Genomic DNA, 16,301 nt, shown 5'->3' on the forward strand with positions numbered 1-16,301 from the left:
ATAGGTATACGTGATCTATCCTGCTAAACATTTATAAAAATCTTCAAAACTATAATAGGTATTTAGTTTTACTCCGCACGTACCGACAGCGTTAGTCACGTGTTGCTAACTCAACCTGATTAAGCAAATCAGCAAATTGTGTAACACTCAATAGGACTGTTAATTAATCTATCTCATTAGCATAATATAGTTACGCTTATGCGGATTGGTAGTTATACGATTATGCGGATAGAGAAACGGTGACTTGGTGTAAGTGAAACTATATTGATCACGCATGTTAGACAATTTATCGAAACGACGTATTTTAATAGATATGTTATGCGATCCTGTTCGTAGAATCCTGTTGGCTTTAGGTTTTTTCGCATAGAGTCGTTACAATTCAGCTCGGAAGGTACATGAAGCTGAGAGTCGTTTGGCTGACCTTAATCCTTCGGATTATCGTCTCATCATATTATGACGACATTTCATCTCTAATTGAAGAACACGTCACACTAGAATAATGGAAATATTACAGTGTGGTATTCTTAGTTGAAATATAAGATTGACCATTATTGCTGAAATGATCATGTCGCCTTTGCTTATCGGTGCACGTAATCTGATGAAATTGGCATCTCATATATTTTAAAAGCTCTGCACCAAATATGTATTTATTTTATTGTAAATGTAGAAACACCAATCGTTCTAAGTTCTGAATCAAACTTTACATTTATTATTTATATGCAGATTCAAAAGTACTTTTATGAGCCTATTTGAATTTAGAATATATTAATTATATCTAAAACTATATTTTGAGTGGGAAGATACTCATACGTGCAGTCAAACTCACGTTAAATCCAACAGTGTATGCTTTGTGTTAGACATCAAAGTCATTACTGTTTGATCACATTTAAACAGGTTAGGGTAAACCTTATCTCCTTTAAAATAAAGCCTAAACTACCGTACTAAGATATAAACTGAACCTACGTACCTAATACAGCTAAAGATAACAAGCCATTCAGCGCACGCATGTATTAAAGAAAGTTTCGGCGACGGAGCGCTAATGATCCAACTTCGTGTTTGTTCTACATGCTGCTAATTTTGTTTAAAATGTCTTTGTCAACGATAATTTGTATCCGCAGTCATTATGTGAAGGCTTTTGAGTTAGAAAGTTAAAAGTGTTATCGAAGTACATAAAGTTTGATTAGATTATTTAAACACGTGTATAAATATTTTAACACATTAAAATGCACAAATATAGAAGAGTAAATAATATATATTTACAACATTACAAAAATTAAAGAGTACAAAAAATAATAAAAGTCGGGTGTCTGTACCAGGAACGCAGCCGTAGTGGAGTATGTTAAAAGTTAGTGGGCGCTAGAGAGTGTTATAAGAACTACTACTTGTATTCACAGTACGGGCCCTGACAGGTACGGATAATCAAATAAATAGATAGACACGAGGAATAACCTACGTTACAGTTTACTTAAGCTTGGTTCTTCTTGGGTTCGCGTGCCCCGCTGCGTGCAGATGGTTTTCGGTGGCTATTTGCGTGTCATTTGTTTCGTACATGGAGCAAAACGAGAACTGGTGAGACGTGTGCCTCATGTCTATCCCACAAGGGTCAGTTTAGCAGTCTCTCTTGTGAAATTTCGCAATGTCACGGTTGTTTTGGTGAATACCTGTGCCACTGTATCCTGGAGACTTTTTATTTAGAAATTGACTATTAAATTTCGGCAGTTATTTAAGTGTTCGCAAGGGCAGGTTCTATAATACGAACAGATAATAAATGTACCTTGCTATGGTACACTCAGTGAATTAATCTTTTATTTTATTATGAACTCTGATATATATTACTATATTTAAATAATTAATTGAACTTTTCATGTAATTATAACGTGACTAGTTACTCGTGTGTAAGTATATGCTTTTACTCATATTGAGGTATTATAATGCATTGTTAAAAATACACCCCCTATAAGGTAACGCTTAATGCCGTAACAGCGTCTCTGTTTCACTACACCCCGACTACATCCAAGAACATTCAGTCGATTCCCCGGGGACCGCACTGCAGCATTTGAATTATTTATCAGTCGCCTTTGTAGTTCTTCCAAAATCAACTATTTCGTACAAGTTTCCCGATTTCGGGAACTATTCAAACATGAGTATCTTGGATTTGTTTTAAATAAATCCTTTACATTTATGATCGACTTCCGGTTCCATATTAATAATTATAAATAATATTATAAATTTCAAAGTTTATATTTTTGATTATACATTATTGAATTAAGCCTATAATGTCGACTCTATCCTGGAATAGCATAGAGTAAATTATACTTATTTACTTTAATAATGGTCCATAACCGTCCCACAAACGGGTGATGGACTAATAGTGTTTTTTAAAAGAGAATATTTGGTAGCATATTAAGTTTATTTTGAGACTGAAACTGTCTTACAGACCACTGCTACCAGCACAATTATACACACACACACACACACACACACACAATAGACACATTCATCCTTTAAATAACTATTTTTATCTTATAAGTGCAAATTGTTAGTTAAAATGTATCTAATAATGAGTTGATGGCTAACCCCTTCGATATATATATTATGTTTTATGTCACCACTGCTTCCGTGAGTAGGTCGAGAGTCATGTGACGAAGTGACACACGAGACACGCGGTTTTCAGGTCAAAGGAACACTTGATTGAAAAATGATTGACTGCAATACTATTCTGAACACATTTCGTATCTCATTTGTGAAATGTTGAACCGACTGACGTGGATACGCTATTTCGATGCGTGTATTTTTTACATATTATAGTTATGTCGCATATCACTTTCTAACACGACACAATAATATTCTGCGTGAACTTCGAAGCTTTCTTCGGCAATAATATTCACAGTACGTAATAGATCTTCTGATATTTGTAGTTAAGTTTGTGTGTAATAGTTGAATTTCTTTACAAAAACGGAAATTGAAAATCGATCTATTGATTGCTTAATTCTCGAATTTGATATATCTCCGTTAGTCTACCTTGATATTCAGTTGCGAAAATGTAAAATAAACTTTAATAAAAAAAGGAAATATATTAAACAAGACACGAAATAAAATTGCGAATGATCCTTTAGTTTTAATCAAAAGTTTCTATAAAGTAACGGTCGCGATTTTTCTCCAGGTCGGAACTCGAATTGAGTGCAAATAGAAATATATTTCAAACACATATTGAAAGATATCTAGTTTATATGGAGTAAAATTTTTCCAAGCTCTTCTTTACGTTCGATCAACTTCAATAGAATAGTAAATTCAATTTGTTTTGGTTTGGACTATACAATAACAGTCATATCTTAAAACGTAATTATTCGTATATTAGTTGATAAGCTAGCGAACTATAATATATTGAAAACGAAATATACTTTACTAGCGACCCGCCCCGGCTTCGCACGGGTGCAATGTGGGTAATCCCTAAGAGATAGACATATACCATCGCGGACTTTTTTGAAGACTGTTTTAAGGTGTACAATACTGAAGTACATTATTTTGATCTATCTCGTAGGGTTCAGCCAGCGTTTACAATGTAAGCGAAAAAAATGTATAAATTTACGACATCACATTAGAAACTTTTAAAATTATCAGTGTTACTTAACTATATTGTCTATGTATTATATACAAAAACCTTCCTCTCGAATCACTCTATCTATTTAAAAAAACCGCATCAAAATCCGTTGCGTAGTTTTAAAGATTTAAGCATACAAAGGGACAGAAAAAGCTACTTTGTTTTATACTATGTAAAGATTTAAATAAGCCTTTGTGAGCCCTTTCTCTCCGGAGCCGCGCAATACTCACTCGCAAAAAATGAGTATGATGTATTCAGGGTTCATATATCATGTATATATTTAAAAAAAAAATCCTGAAAAGTTTTTGAGTAGAAGTCTTACATCATCAGGCTATATTTTCTAATGGTGTTCGGGCGATATGACGGCAACACAAACCCAATTTCAAATCTGAAAATGGATTCACATTTTTCGACCAATCGTTTTTTTTTTTATTATATTTAATATTTGTGTTTACAATTCATCTCGTGCTCGCCGATGAAAATGTATAAAACACCCGCTCCGGATTGAATATTGTTTATACTCCGTCGTGATTGAAGATCACGAGACAGACCCGAAGTAATCGTAAATTGCGACCCAATTATTTGTCATTACCTTTTGTAAACATCAAAAGCAATCTTTTTTAATTAGTAATTTTAATTAGTCTGTCATTTGTAGTAGTTGTAGATAATGTGGATTCGGTCGCGTTTGTGGTTGGTCGTTTAGTTATGGCCCAGTGGTTAGAACGCGTGCATCTTAACCGATGATTTCGGGTTCAAACCCAGGCAGGCACCACTGAATTTACTTGTGCTTAATTTATGTTTATAATTCATCTCGTGCTCGGCGGTGAAGGAAAACATCGCGAGGAAACCTGCATGTGTCTAATTTCAACGAAATTCTGCCACATGTGTATTTCAACAACCCGCATTTGAGCAGCATTGTGGAATATTCTCCAAACATTCTCCTCAAAGGGAGAGGAGGCCTTTAGCACAGCAGTGGGAAATTTACAGTCTGCTAATGTTTAGGTATGAGCTATACAAAAGTCAAATTCGATTCAGTGACTTGGCCGTGAAAGAGTAACAAACTGACAGAGTTACTTTCGCTAGTATAATATTAGTACACATTTGTTACTTAACAACATTGTCGACGAGGTATTTTCGTTCCTGTTCTTGTGTTAACTTGGTTCGCTGTCTGTGTCTAAGATCGACTCTATGAACTTTCGATGACAAAAAAATACACAACTAAATCAAATGATTTGGTACAAGTTTCTTTCTGCATAACAACTAGACTTCGACCAGCCAGACCAGATAAATAGTTTAATAACTTTTAACAGTTTTTATACAAATATTAAGACCTGTAAAATAACAGCGTTATACAACATTAACGCGTAACAAAAGTGAAATGGTCGTTGGAGTTACATTGATTCTTTACTTTTGATAATCGGTACTGGAAACAATTGAAAAATAAATAATGTTAACATTATATATAGAATTCTTCGGTTTCGGCTTATTTTTTGCAGAATATCTTTTAACAATTTTTATACGTAATCTCGGTCGCCCAATAAATCAGTGCGGGGCGAGATGTTGGGCTGAACGGACCTGCGATACACCGCAATTAAAGAGTACCGGGGGTGTGAGGTTTCCACGCGGCATATTTATCGGTAATGCCTTATTGAGCAAGTTCAACGACGTTTATTCAAGTCTGTTAATTAACTAGCTCAACCTAATAACTTGTCCTAACATTCTCTTGGCTCAGTCATTGCCCACCGCAAACATTATACAAAATATTATTAATATATGCTTGCTAGTCTACTAGTAAAAAAATAAAAACAGAAAATTTCATACTGGCTATAATTTTTTGCCGTTAAATTGCCGATGTGCTGCGAGCCGTGGAATCTTTATTGTTATATCCTTTGTGCCTGTAATTACCAGAGCTCACTCATCCCTTATACCGGAACAAACCAATACAGAGCTTCCCAGTCTGACGGTTAACTGACCTGCAGACCTGCATCGCTTGTGAAACAAGTAGTAAGCTTTTATAAGCACTTTTGTTACAGCATTAAATTGAACTCACTTTAACGGATTTGAATGTAGATTTTACCAAAAAGACTCAACATGAAACTAAGCTACTCTTTTTCTCAAATCAAACTCAGTCAACTGTAGAATGATTTGATTTGAATTACAAAATACTAACTTTACATTTTATTATGCATATGTGTATTATACATAATAGTCTTTGACGACTCTGTGGTCGAGTGGTGTGTACACCGGTTTTCATGGGTACGCCACTCCTTGGTCCCGGGTTCGAGACGACGTAGAAAAATTTCATTAGTTCTATGTTGTCTTGGGTCTGGGTGTATGTGGTACCGTCGTTACTTCTGATTTCCATAACACAAGTGCTTTAGCTACTTACATTGGGATCAGAGTAATGTATGTGATGTTGTCCAATATTTATTTATTTATTATGTAGTCTTCTCTTCATAGTATAAAACAAAGTCACTTCCCGCCCTCTGTACGCTTAAATCTTAAACTACGCAACGTGTTTTAATGCGGTTTACATTTTTAAACAAACTGATGTAACACAAATGTTTATATGTATATAAACATGCATATTATAGTAGGTTAAGAAGACGAGAATTTCAACATTCTTATTAGCAAAAATAATTTTTCTTTGTGGGTTTGTTCTTCAATCTAAAACTCACGTGTTGTACCGTGTGAAGCCGGAAGGGGAGCTTGTATTTAATAAAAATAGAATCTAACTAATACTGTTTTCGAGTTCGATGGTGCTTTATATCTCTGCCGTATGACAGCGTATAAGACATGAGTCTGATTGATCGATTCGAGTCAGAAATATTTTGAAGATAACTTAATAACTTTTTAATGGTGCAAAAACAAAATCAATCGGGCTCGATAAGTCTATTTAATATTAACAAAAAATAATGGTTTTTAATGGCTTATTTTAGAAGGTACTGGGAAACATAAATATTCATGTTAATCTGTTCATATTTTTTGCGTAGTGTAGTTTAATTTCGATATATTTCAATTATATTTTAAAAGATATTATGAGTACCAACACGATTATCATACACTATGTTGTGCTTTCCAGTAATTGGGGATTTAAATATTATCGTTTAGAACTTGTTTTTTATATTAAGTTTTTTTTTTAAATAAATAATGTACGTCGTCGGAGAAAAGACACGACGGCTTTAGAGAGAGTCATGACGTTTACCGTCGCGGTATACGAGTCCGTCACATCCACAAGACAAATATATGATCACGTCAAAAATTATTATACCCTGTACAAGTTAGCTTGCTCTTTTTGACAGACGGGCTAGTGATGGGATACAGAAAATATGTAATAGTCCAAAAAATAACGTTTTAAAATAGTTCTAACTGCGACGAGATGGTGTGGGTGTATTATGTGTGAAATTCTTTATTGCATTGGACATGCATTATTGAGTAATTCAAATAAGAATTCAATTATTTTTTTACCAGCTAAAGCTAAAAAAGAGTTATATCATCTAAAGAGACCCCAATCACTAGCCAAAGAAACCCCAACTAAAAGGACCTCCGTTCGTAACAATAACTTAACAATTATCTTTAATAATGATTTTTTGTAATCGATATTTGTAACAGTTACTGCTTCGTGTCCCATCCCATCCGTCCGACCGATGTAACATTGTACAAGCGCTATTTTCAGTGTTCCTTTTAAAATTTTACTTTGAAGCAATAAAAGTCATGCAAGAATTTTCGGATAACGCTTGAATCTTTAGGGAATTTTGTGTTATATGTATTTTTTAATATTTTTACAATTTTTAAAATAATTAAATTAAGAAAATAATATGTTGTTATTGCAACGTTATGTCGATCAGAAAAAAAACTGATCATCTGTCAAAAAGATCAAGCTTACTTGTACAGGGTATAAATAATTATGCTTTATTACACAAGAGTAATATACTATACAGAGATATGTAAATGTTATAGAAGTATGTACAAAAGGCGGGCTTATCGCTTAAGTAGCGATCTATTACTATTTAAATGAAATTATGCTTAACAAAAATGTAAAGTCATCGAACCGTTCTAGGAAAAAACAAGATTCCTCACCCGCCATAACCCACGATGACGATTATTAGATAAGGCCTGATGACAAAAACGTATCAAAAAATGGCTTGGCTACATAACAAGAACGGGGATGTCTTTATGAAATTATGTTTTGCTCAGCGCTGAGTGGGTGACGTTGACAAATGACACGAGGGCTGTTATTCACTGTCAGATCGAAGTGACGTGTTTTCCCTTGGCGCGGAGCGAGGAATTATGAAATGTAATAAACACCATTATACATCACTTGAAATGCGCCTGGATTTATTGAATATCAATTTACTATTTCTAAACCTGTTGTTAATCTTCCTTCGCATCGTTAGCGGTTTTCATGGTTGAATAACAAAAACAGACGAGTGAAATGAAAAATGTATTAATAAGAATATAAAGAGCTGTAAAATATCAAAATATAATATAATAATAAAAAGCAACGCAGAAGTCTGTGGAGACATTTTGGTAGCCGATTTTTTTATAATAATAATGTGTTTGCTGAAACGGACTATGTTTTAGATATAGTCGATATTTCATTGGTGGTTCAGTTTAGTTTAATATAATATTTTTACTACCTAAGTATTTAAGCTTATGTTATTTACTAATACTGAGTAATTAGAATCTGAATTAAAAGCTTTATTTTATGAACTAATTTTTTTTTATTCAATAATAACTAAACGAAATTTCAAAGCTGTAAATTACAATTATTTACACTTTGATATCGTCCTATTACGGCCTCAAACGCTTCACAATTAAGCTTAGTTGTCAAAATTTGTTGATGCGTTAAGCCTACAGTAACGGCAACATCTGTTTCAAGTTACTGCTTGTATTTTTTTATAAATATCGAGGGAATATTTATTACCTATTAAATACGGTATTTTATTATTGTATTTTTAACTGTATTTAAGCTTAGGCGCAATTCTTATTTTTCACTAACTTTTTTATGATTATAAAATTATCTACAATAACTGTTTTATTTGTATTAATTTGCTAACTTAATGCTCGACTGGCAGATCATGCCTAAATATGCCCGGGGCTACATTGAGGTTCAATAACATAAATAAAGTCAATATAATTTGTGTTTAACATATTCATTAAACTAACCGATTGAAATGTATAGACATACTGTTCACAACATAATTTTGTACAAAAAAAGATAACTAATTGATAAAAAGACAAAACATGTGGACTCAAAAGTCAATATTATGAGTGAAAGAGATAAAAAATGTTCGAAGTAAGAAAGGACTATGATTGGTAGTTGAGAGAATTGTTCAAATTTGAACAACGACCGAGAGATACGGCGGTTGAAATTTGTATAGAGAACGACTGCAGCTCCTGATAGATTTTAAAATGAAAAATAAAATGAAAGATCAACCTGAAAGACTTTGTTTGCGCATTTGACCACAAAATAAATCCTTTCAGAAAACATAGAATTTAAGGTTGGAAACTAAAATCGTGATTTGCCGAATTTATTGGTTCGATGAGCCGAGATTATAATACTTTAGTTTTAACCGAAAAAATCTGGTTCTAAACCACGTAAGCAGTATAATCTACCTAATGGTGGCTTAGGAAAACCTTGGGAAGAAACCTGCGTATATCAGATGAAATTCTACCAACGAATCGTATTTTTGCAGCATGATGGAATAAGCTACGCACCTCTATCCCCAAGAGGAGATCCAGTAAATGGACTTTTAGTTGTTAGTTACTTTATATTGGAGCCGAGATGGCCTAATGGTTAGAACACGTACATCATAACCGATGATTGCGGGTTCAAACACAGACAAGCTCCACTGAATTTTCATGTGCTCAATTTGTTTTTATAATTCATCTCGTGCTCGGCGGTGAAGGAAAACATCGCGAGGAAACCTGCATGTGTCTAATTTCAACGAAATTGTGCCACATGTGAATCCACCAGCCCGCATTGGAGCAGCGTAGTGGAATATGTTCCTAACCATTTGAGGAGAAAATGGAGAGGAGGTCTTAGCCAAGCGGTGAGAAATTTACAGGCTGTACATGCTATATTGGTTTGATATCAAACGATTACAAAAACTGTGAAATAATAAATGACAAATGAATTCAACAAAGCGAGCTCAGCAAATATATCAGTATATGCAATGCCCAAGCGAATTGCTCGCGTAACATCTGGTATCACAATTCTAGCTAACTTGCCTTAATCCCATTTATTTGTGGTCGGTGCTGCGCGCTTGGCTCTTCCACTTACCTTTATCCCAGTTACTTCCTTCTTGTGCTAGAAATGTTATCCAACATACAGCGGTTTGATTTGTTTTTACATTTTACGTTAATTCAATCAGTATTTATTTTGAATGTAAACATATTTATATGATTTCATTGATGGCAAAGATTTTACAGTATATAAAATTGTAATTCAAAAATCCCTATCTACTCGAATAAACTATTTTTTTGTTTGTTTTATGGTCAGTAGGGTTAAAGCCTACATAAAACATTTCTACTCAAGGCGAGGTCCGTCTTCGACAACGCATCGTGGCCAACTGACCAGCACATTACGGGACCTTTGGAGTAGCGCTTACTTTGACTTTTTATTATTGAGTTTTTTATTTTAGTAAGCAAGTCCAACTGATTTCTAAAAGTCTTTGTTTACCAAATATCGAGCACGATGATATATCAATGCACTATTTTATTCTAATGTAAAAAAAACGAGTTCTAAAGTGCTCAGAGTCTGAAAATATAATTTTTGTAACAGTTTGCCATTTTTTTCTATCTTAAAAAGTTTTTGCAATCGTGTATCAATTTCCTAGGCGGAAGGGCGAATAATTAATTTCTTTGAATTTTTGTTTCACTCAACTTATTTACTCTAAACTTCCTGGTATATTCTGTTCAATAAAAAAAGTACTAAGCAGTTGTTTCTCTAATTAAATATACATTCAATTTCACCCTAAAACATATCACATGAGAAACAGTTAATGACATATCGCCGGAATCAATACAGACGATGCACGACGGTTTGATTGTTCAACGTTCAATTCATCTTTAATAGGACGTGAATTAGTAACCGCAATAGACGGTTCATGCAATTAGAACCGCAACGGAATGTCGAATTCATGCACGAGCTTAATATTATGTAAACGTATTCTTGATACAATTTAATAAAAAACATATACGATGAAAAACAATACATAAAATTATTCGGTAAAGAAATAAATTAATAATAGTATTAAAATATTTGAGATACTCTATTTTAATAACTGTAAAATCAACTATGTTATTTTACAATCTACTAAGTTATATGTAGTACTAGTCAATATATAACGTTTACAGCATTTTTTGTCATTGAACAATAAAAAACGCGTTGCCACTGCATTTTAAATCTGTGATATCTTCGAAAATATTCATTGAAATTACACGCTGTAAACTACCATATTGATCTATATTAAATGCACAATGTATTTAAGTACCTAATTGGATAAGGATAAATGCTGTAATGTTTAAAATCGCTTCGTAAATAAGCTATTATTTCTCGTAAAAACTAAAGGATAAAAAACGGTTATTGTGGGTTATCCCTAAGAGATAAACATATACCATTCTGGCCATTTTTGTAGAACTTTTTAAGTTGTACAATACTGTAGTACATTATTTTGATCTATCTAGTAGGATTCAGCCAGCGTTTGCAATGTAAGCGCAAAAAAAATGTTTATTTATCACATCATCACATTAGAAACCTCTAAAATTATTTGTGTTTCTCTAGTATATTATGTATGCATACATATAAATTTTTCTCTTGAATCATTCAATCTATTAAAAAAGCCGCATCAAAATCCCTTGTATAGTTTTAAAGATCTAAGCATACGTAGGGACAGACAGACAGCGAGAAGCGACTTTGTTTTATACTATGACGTGATATTTACTTGTATATATAAAGTTTGTTCTCTATGCGCTCTTAAATCATTTATTAGATTATGGTTGGTAAGTTGAAACAAGAAAAGATAAAATCAAGTTATTTTCTCTGCATTTATGTATGTCCTTAAATGTTTCATATAGAACTTTATTGTACCTGTGAAGCCGGGGTTAATATTATATTATAATTGTTTGTTTGCAGTGTCAAAGTACTATTTAAATGCTAAAGTAACCTTGTCCACTTGCTTCTCATCACGACGAAAGCCACTGAACCGATGGTAATGAAATTTGACGTAGAGATAGCTTGAGACCTGGCTAAGGACATAGGCATATAAATTACGTGATTTATTTTTCTGTGGACTGTCGCGAAAATCAGAAGTTAATAATAATAGTTATTAATATTTCATATTCTACTTTTGTCATGATGTGTGTTTTTATATCAAGTATTTTTACATTACATAAGTTACATCTTGAATGCCTTTCACTAGTTTGTGTCTTTTTATTATTTGTACAATTACTGAAAACTTGCTTGATGATAGTACCTATGTTTAATTGGTAGTAGGGCTTTGTGCGAGCCTGTCTGGGTAGGTACCACCCACTCATCTACCGCCAAACAACTATACTTAGTATTGTTGTGTTTGAAAGGTGAATGAACCAGTGTAACTACAGGCTCAAAGGATATAACATCTTAGTTGATTGCACATTGGTGTTGTATGGAATGGTTATTATTACTTATAGCGCCAATTTCTATGGGCGTTGGTGACCACTTTTCATCAGTTGGCGCATTTGCTCGACATATTTTATAAAAAAATGCTAGAACATAGTATCTACTGAATTTCTTGTTCGATCAAACTTTCTTGTTTCAGGTCGACCAGTTATAAGAGCCTACACGAGCGTGTCAGTATTATGATCAATTTCAAAACATAAATTTAATGAGCGTTTAATTTTCAGAATATCTATAAAATACATTAAAGATGTTTTTTTTCTACCATAACATTGCAATATTCGTTTTTTTATATACATATTACTTTTATTTTATTATTTTATTGATCAACAGACGTAATTATTTCTATTAAACATTATTCGAACACAATATGAGATTGATAATTGTTTAAATCTAATTAATTTAATGCAGCGGCTACACAAACGTGCATAAAAATATTTTCATTCACCCGGCTTTATGACAGGTAAGTGATTAATACACGCGGCCTGTATAATTGACCTCGCTGTGATTGAGCCGCAGAAAATTTTAATACTTAAATGTTAATATATTCTGAAACAATTAAAACCACGAATACTATTATTAAAATTAAATATTCAATGTGAAATCATATTTAATATAAAAATAATTTGCCAATTTCAAGAGTCATTAATACGGAAATGAAAAGAAATCCTTTACAATTTATCACCGAAAACGACACGCAAGTGCCATGAGGTGGCACTGTGCAGTCTGGGGCAGGTGTAGTGCAGTGTCGACGTTCTTGCGACGTGGACCTGTTCAATGTTTCAACGCTCAGAGTTTAATTCACTGTAAGTCACTAAACAGTGACTTATAGTGAATTGTGATTATATGTGACTCATTATTATTTCGCGCGATACCAACATATAGCCACACAGTGGCATTCGAATACTAAAACTTTAATCCATATTTGACCAGAAATTATATATATATATTTTATTTCAATGCTGTTAGGACGATTGGTATAGAGCACCTCATGTAGATACTAATGTACTGTAAGTAGGTACCGTTAGGCCGAAAACAACAAGGTTTTTTAATTTTTACCTTATATACATTTACCAATTACAACCATATTTGGGAAATGCGTTAAGATATTTTGTTTCATATAAATACTCATATTACTGAATTAAATTTTAAGACTAATTATTAATAAAATAACGTAACAATATTCGTGCGTTCGCTATTTAATTTAGACATTAACTTAAATTTAAAGCTGGTTATTCGTGGACGTACGACGACGCAGTTCTAATACGACGTACGGCTACGTCATGAAGTTGACAATTTATAGCGAGTTTAAAACACCTTTTTTCAATAGAAGGAGTAAAGATAAACTAATCATAGAATAATATATTCCACGCGATCTGCTAATAACACTAAAAACAGCTCCGCTAAATATACCTTTATTTATGATGTAACACTGTATTCCACTTAAATACTTATATCCATTTTAATTTTACTTCGGATAATACCTCTGTCGACATACAAAACCCAATTTTTTCGCGAATCCATGATGAATATCATAGATTAATTATTCAAGCTCTCCATCCAATGATATTGTATCAATTCGGTGACAAATATTGTTTGTTTGACTTAACTCATCGTGTGCTTTAAATAAGCTACAGATTGAAACGCTTATGAAAATAAACTGATACTATTAAAGGAAAGCAATTTCTGTTTTTCAGTTATTAAAGGGACTTCATTTCTTGAATTTTAAGCCTTATTATTTATACCTACAGTTTTACTGAGTTATCTGTACATAGGTATTATAAGGATAAATTCAAAGTCTTATAATGAAAGATGCAATCTGTTCAATATACAAAGTCTAGAGAATAGACGAAAAATATTGTCAAGGAAATTTTTATTTAATCTATTTAATAATAATATTGACTGTCCGGAACTTTTATCAAAATTCTATTTAAACGTCCCTCACAATAATTTCCGTCATATGAGCCATTTCTTTTATACCAGATTATATAAAACGCAACTAGGTAGGAATTCCATCATATCGAGATTATCTTTGTTATACATCACCATCAGTATTAAAGTAAAAGATTTAGACATATGTCACGATAGTCGACCTCAATTCAATACAAAAATAAAGAATTTCATTTGTGCTCAATTCTAATCATATTGTTTATCTTATTAATTATTATTTATTTATAATAGTTTAAAAAATGTATTGTATTTCTTATTTTTAATTATTATGCTTATGTTTAATTCATATTTTCAATAATTACATTGTGTAATATGATAATGCATGGTGAGACTACCTGTAAGTAGTAGAACTTTTGCCTTGATAATTTTAAAATGTATTTTTTTATTTTGGATGTGATATTGTATCTACTGTTGGTTGTCCTAATGAAAATAAAATAAAATAAAATAAGAATAATATATTAAGAGAAGTTATTTTATTAAATTCATAATCAGTTATTTTGGTTGTAACACCAATAACAAACAATGACAAAAAATAATATCGCGTAACGCAGTATCCTAATGGTATCTTAAGCAAAATACCTAACTTAATAAATTAAATAATCGTAACATATTTTGAATATACTCTCTTATGAAGGTATAGCTTAAGATGTATGATTGTTGCTCTTTAGTTACACTTTGTTACTTTGCTAGTTTATGAGACCGAATAGTCCAACCATTCCGTAGTGTTTTCGTCAAGGCGCTCCTTCCTCAGCATAACACGACATGTACTGTGACCTGAGTCGTTAATAATCTTTGAAAAATATTCTCCCTGAGTCGCGTTATGAATATTTATTTTTACGCTTATCACTTAAATAAATTACTTAATATAACTCATATACCAGTGTATGTTAGTATACTAATGCAGCATTTTAAACAAGTTCCAAGTATGATGTTTTAAATTTGGCGTTTTGAAATAAAATACTTAAAAGCCGAAATGATAATGACGCGCAACATGTAATCTACCTCACTAATGCTACAGAAATCCGACAACGCCATCAGGGCCCGGGATCCGAGCCTTTCTAATCCCGGTACAGGACATCCCTACAGCGCGGCATCTCACGGGATTACAAATCTTAGAGGACGGCGGTGTAACAATATTTGCAATATGTAATAACACTAAAGCTTACAAGATTTAAAATGCTATACAATTTTTGTTTTAATTTAAAAATATGGCAGGGAACTTACTGCCTTATAAAATTTAAACTGATAAAAAAAATATAATCTTACAAGAAAAGTTTAATATCGGATGATGCCTCGTTGATGTAGTAGGTTCTTTATAAAGCTGTAGAGGGTTCGATACCCAGGTCGGGTTGGCATTTCAGTCTTTCGATCAAGTATTTAACAGGAGGCTGGTATTGTGGTAGTCTTTACAGTCCCGTGTCTTAGCCAGAAGTCTTTCCAGTCGTGACGGATTGGTCGTTCCTTTACTCTCGTAAGGCGCCATCCTCTCGGCTGGATATAAATAAATAATGCACTTATATTTGCGCACGATAATATGTAAGTAAGAAGAGTTCTTGCATCTTGTGAATAAATTAATTTTGAACCTACTATTAAAGGATAACGTTCTTTATATAATTATGATTAAGAATTCGTATTCGTTATATAAACTCTGAGCCATCTCGACTTTTGCGTTCAGTCAAAGTAGAAGTTTTTTAACGGAAATTCCTCTTTTAATTTCCACGAATAAATCAGTGCATATTCCAATTAACATAGAGCAAGATTTTAATCAAGTAAATCTCGTAACACAACGAACGAGTTCAAGACGCAGTCCACGATGACGCCCAGAAGTTATTTTAGTAGATAGCTCGACACGCTCCCGTGCAAGAACCGGGTCAGTACCCTTGACTCGACAGGTGAAAACCTATTGTCATGTTATTTTTAAAAGCGGGTCTCTAAAATGTGACCGCAATGTTTTTAGCTCAGGTTTTTGACGAGGCCGCGCACTGACTACAGCGTCCGGTGTATTTATTATATAAAGAGTTCTCGTTCCAAGCTTGAACGCTTTGTTTTGCTTTTGTAACTTTGAGTTTTAATAAAATACAGGTAACT

Source organism: Vanessa atalanta, chromosome 7 (assembly GCF_905147765.1).
Source record: "Vanessa atalanta chromosome 7, ilVanAtal1.2, whole genome shotgun sequence".
Lineage (NCBI taxonomy): Eukaryota > Metazoa > Arthropoda > Insecta > Lepidoptera > Nymphalidae > Vanessa > Vanessa atalanta.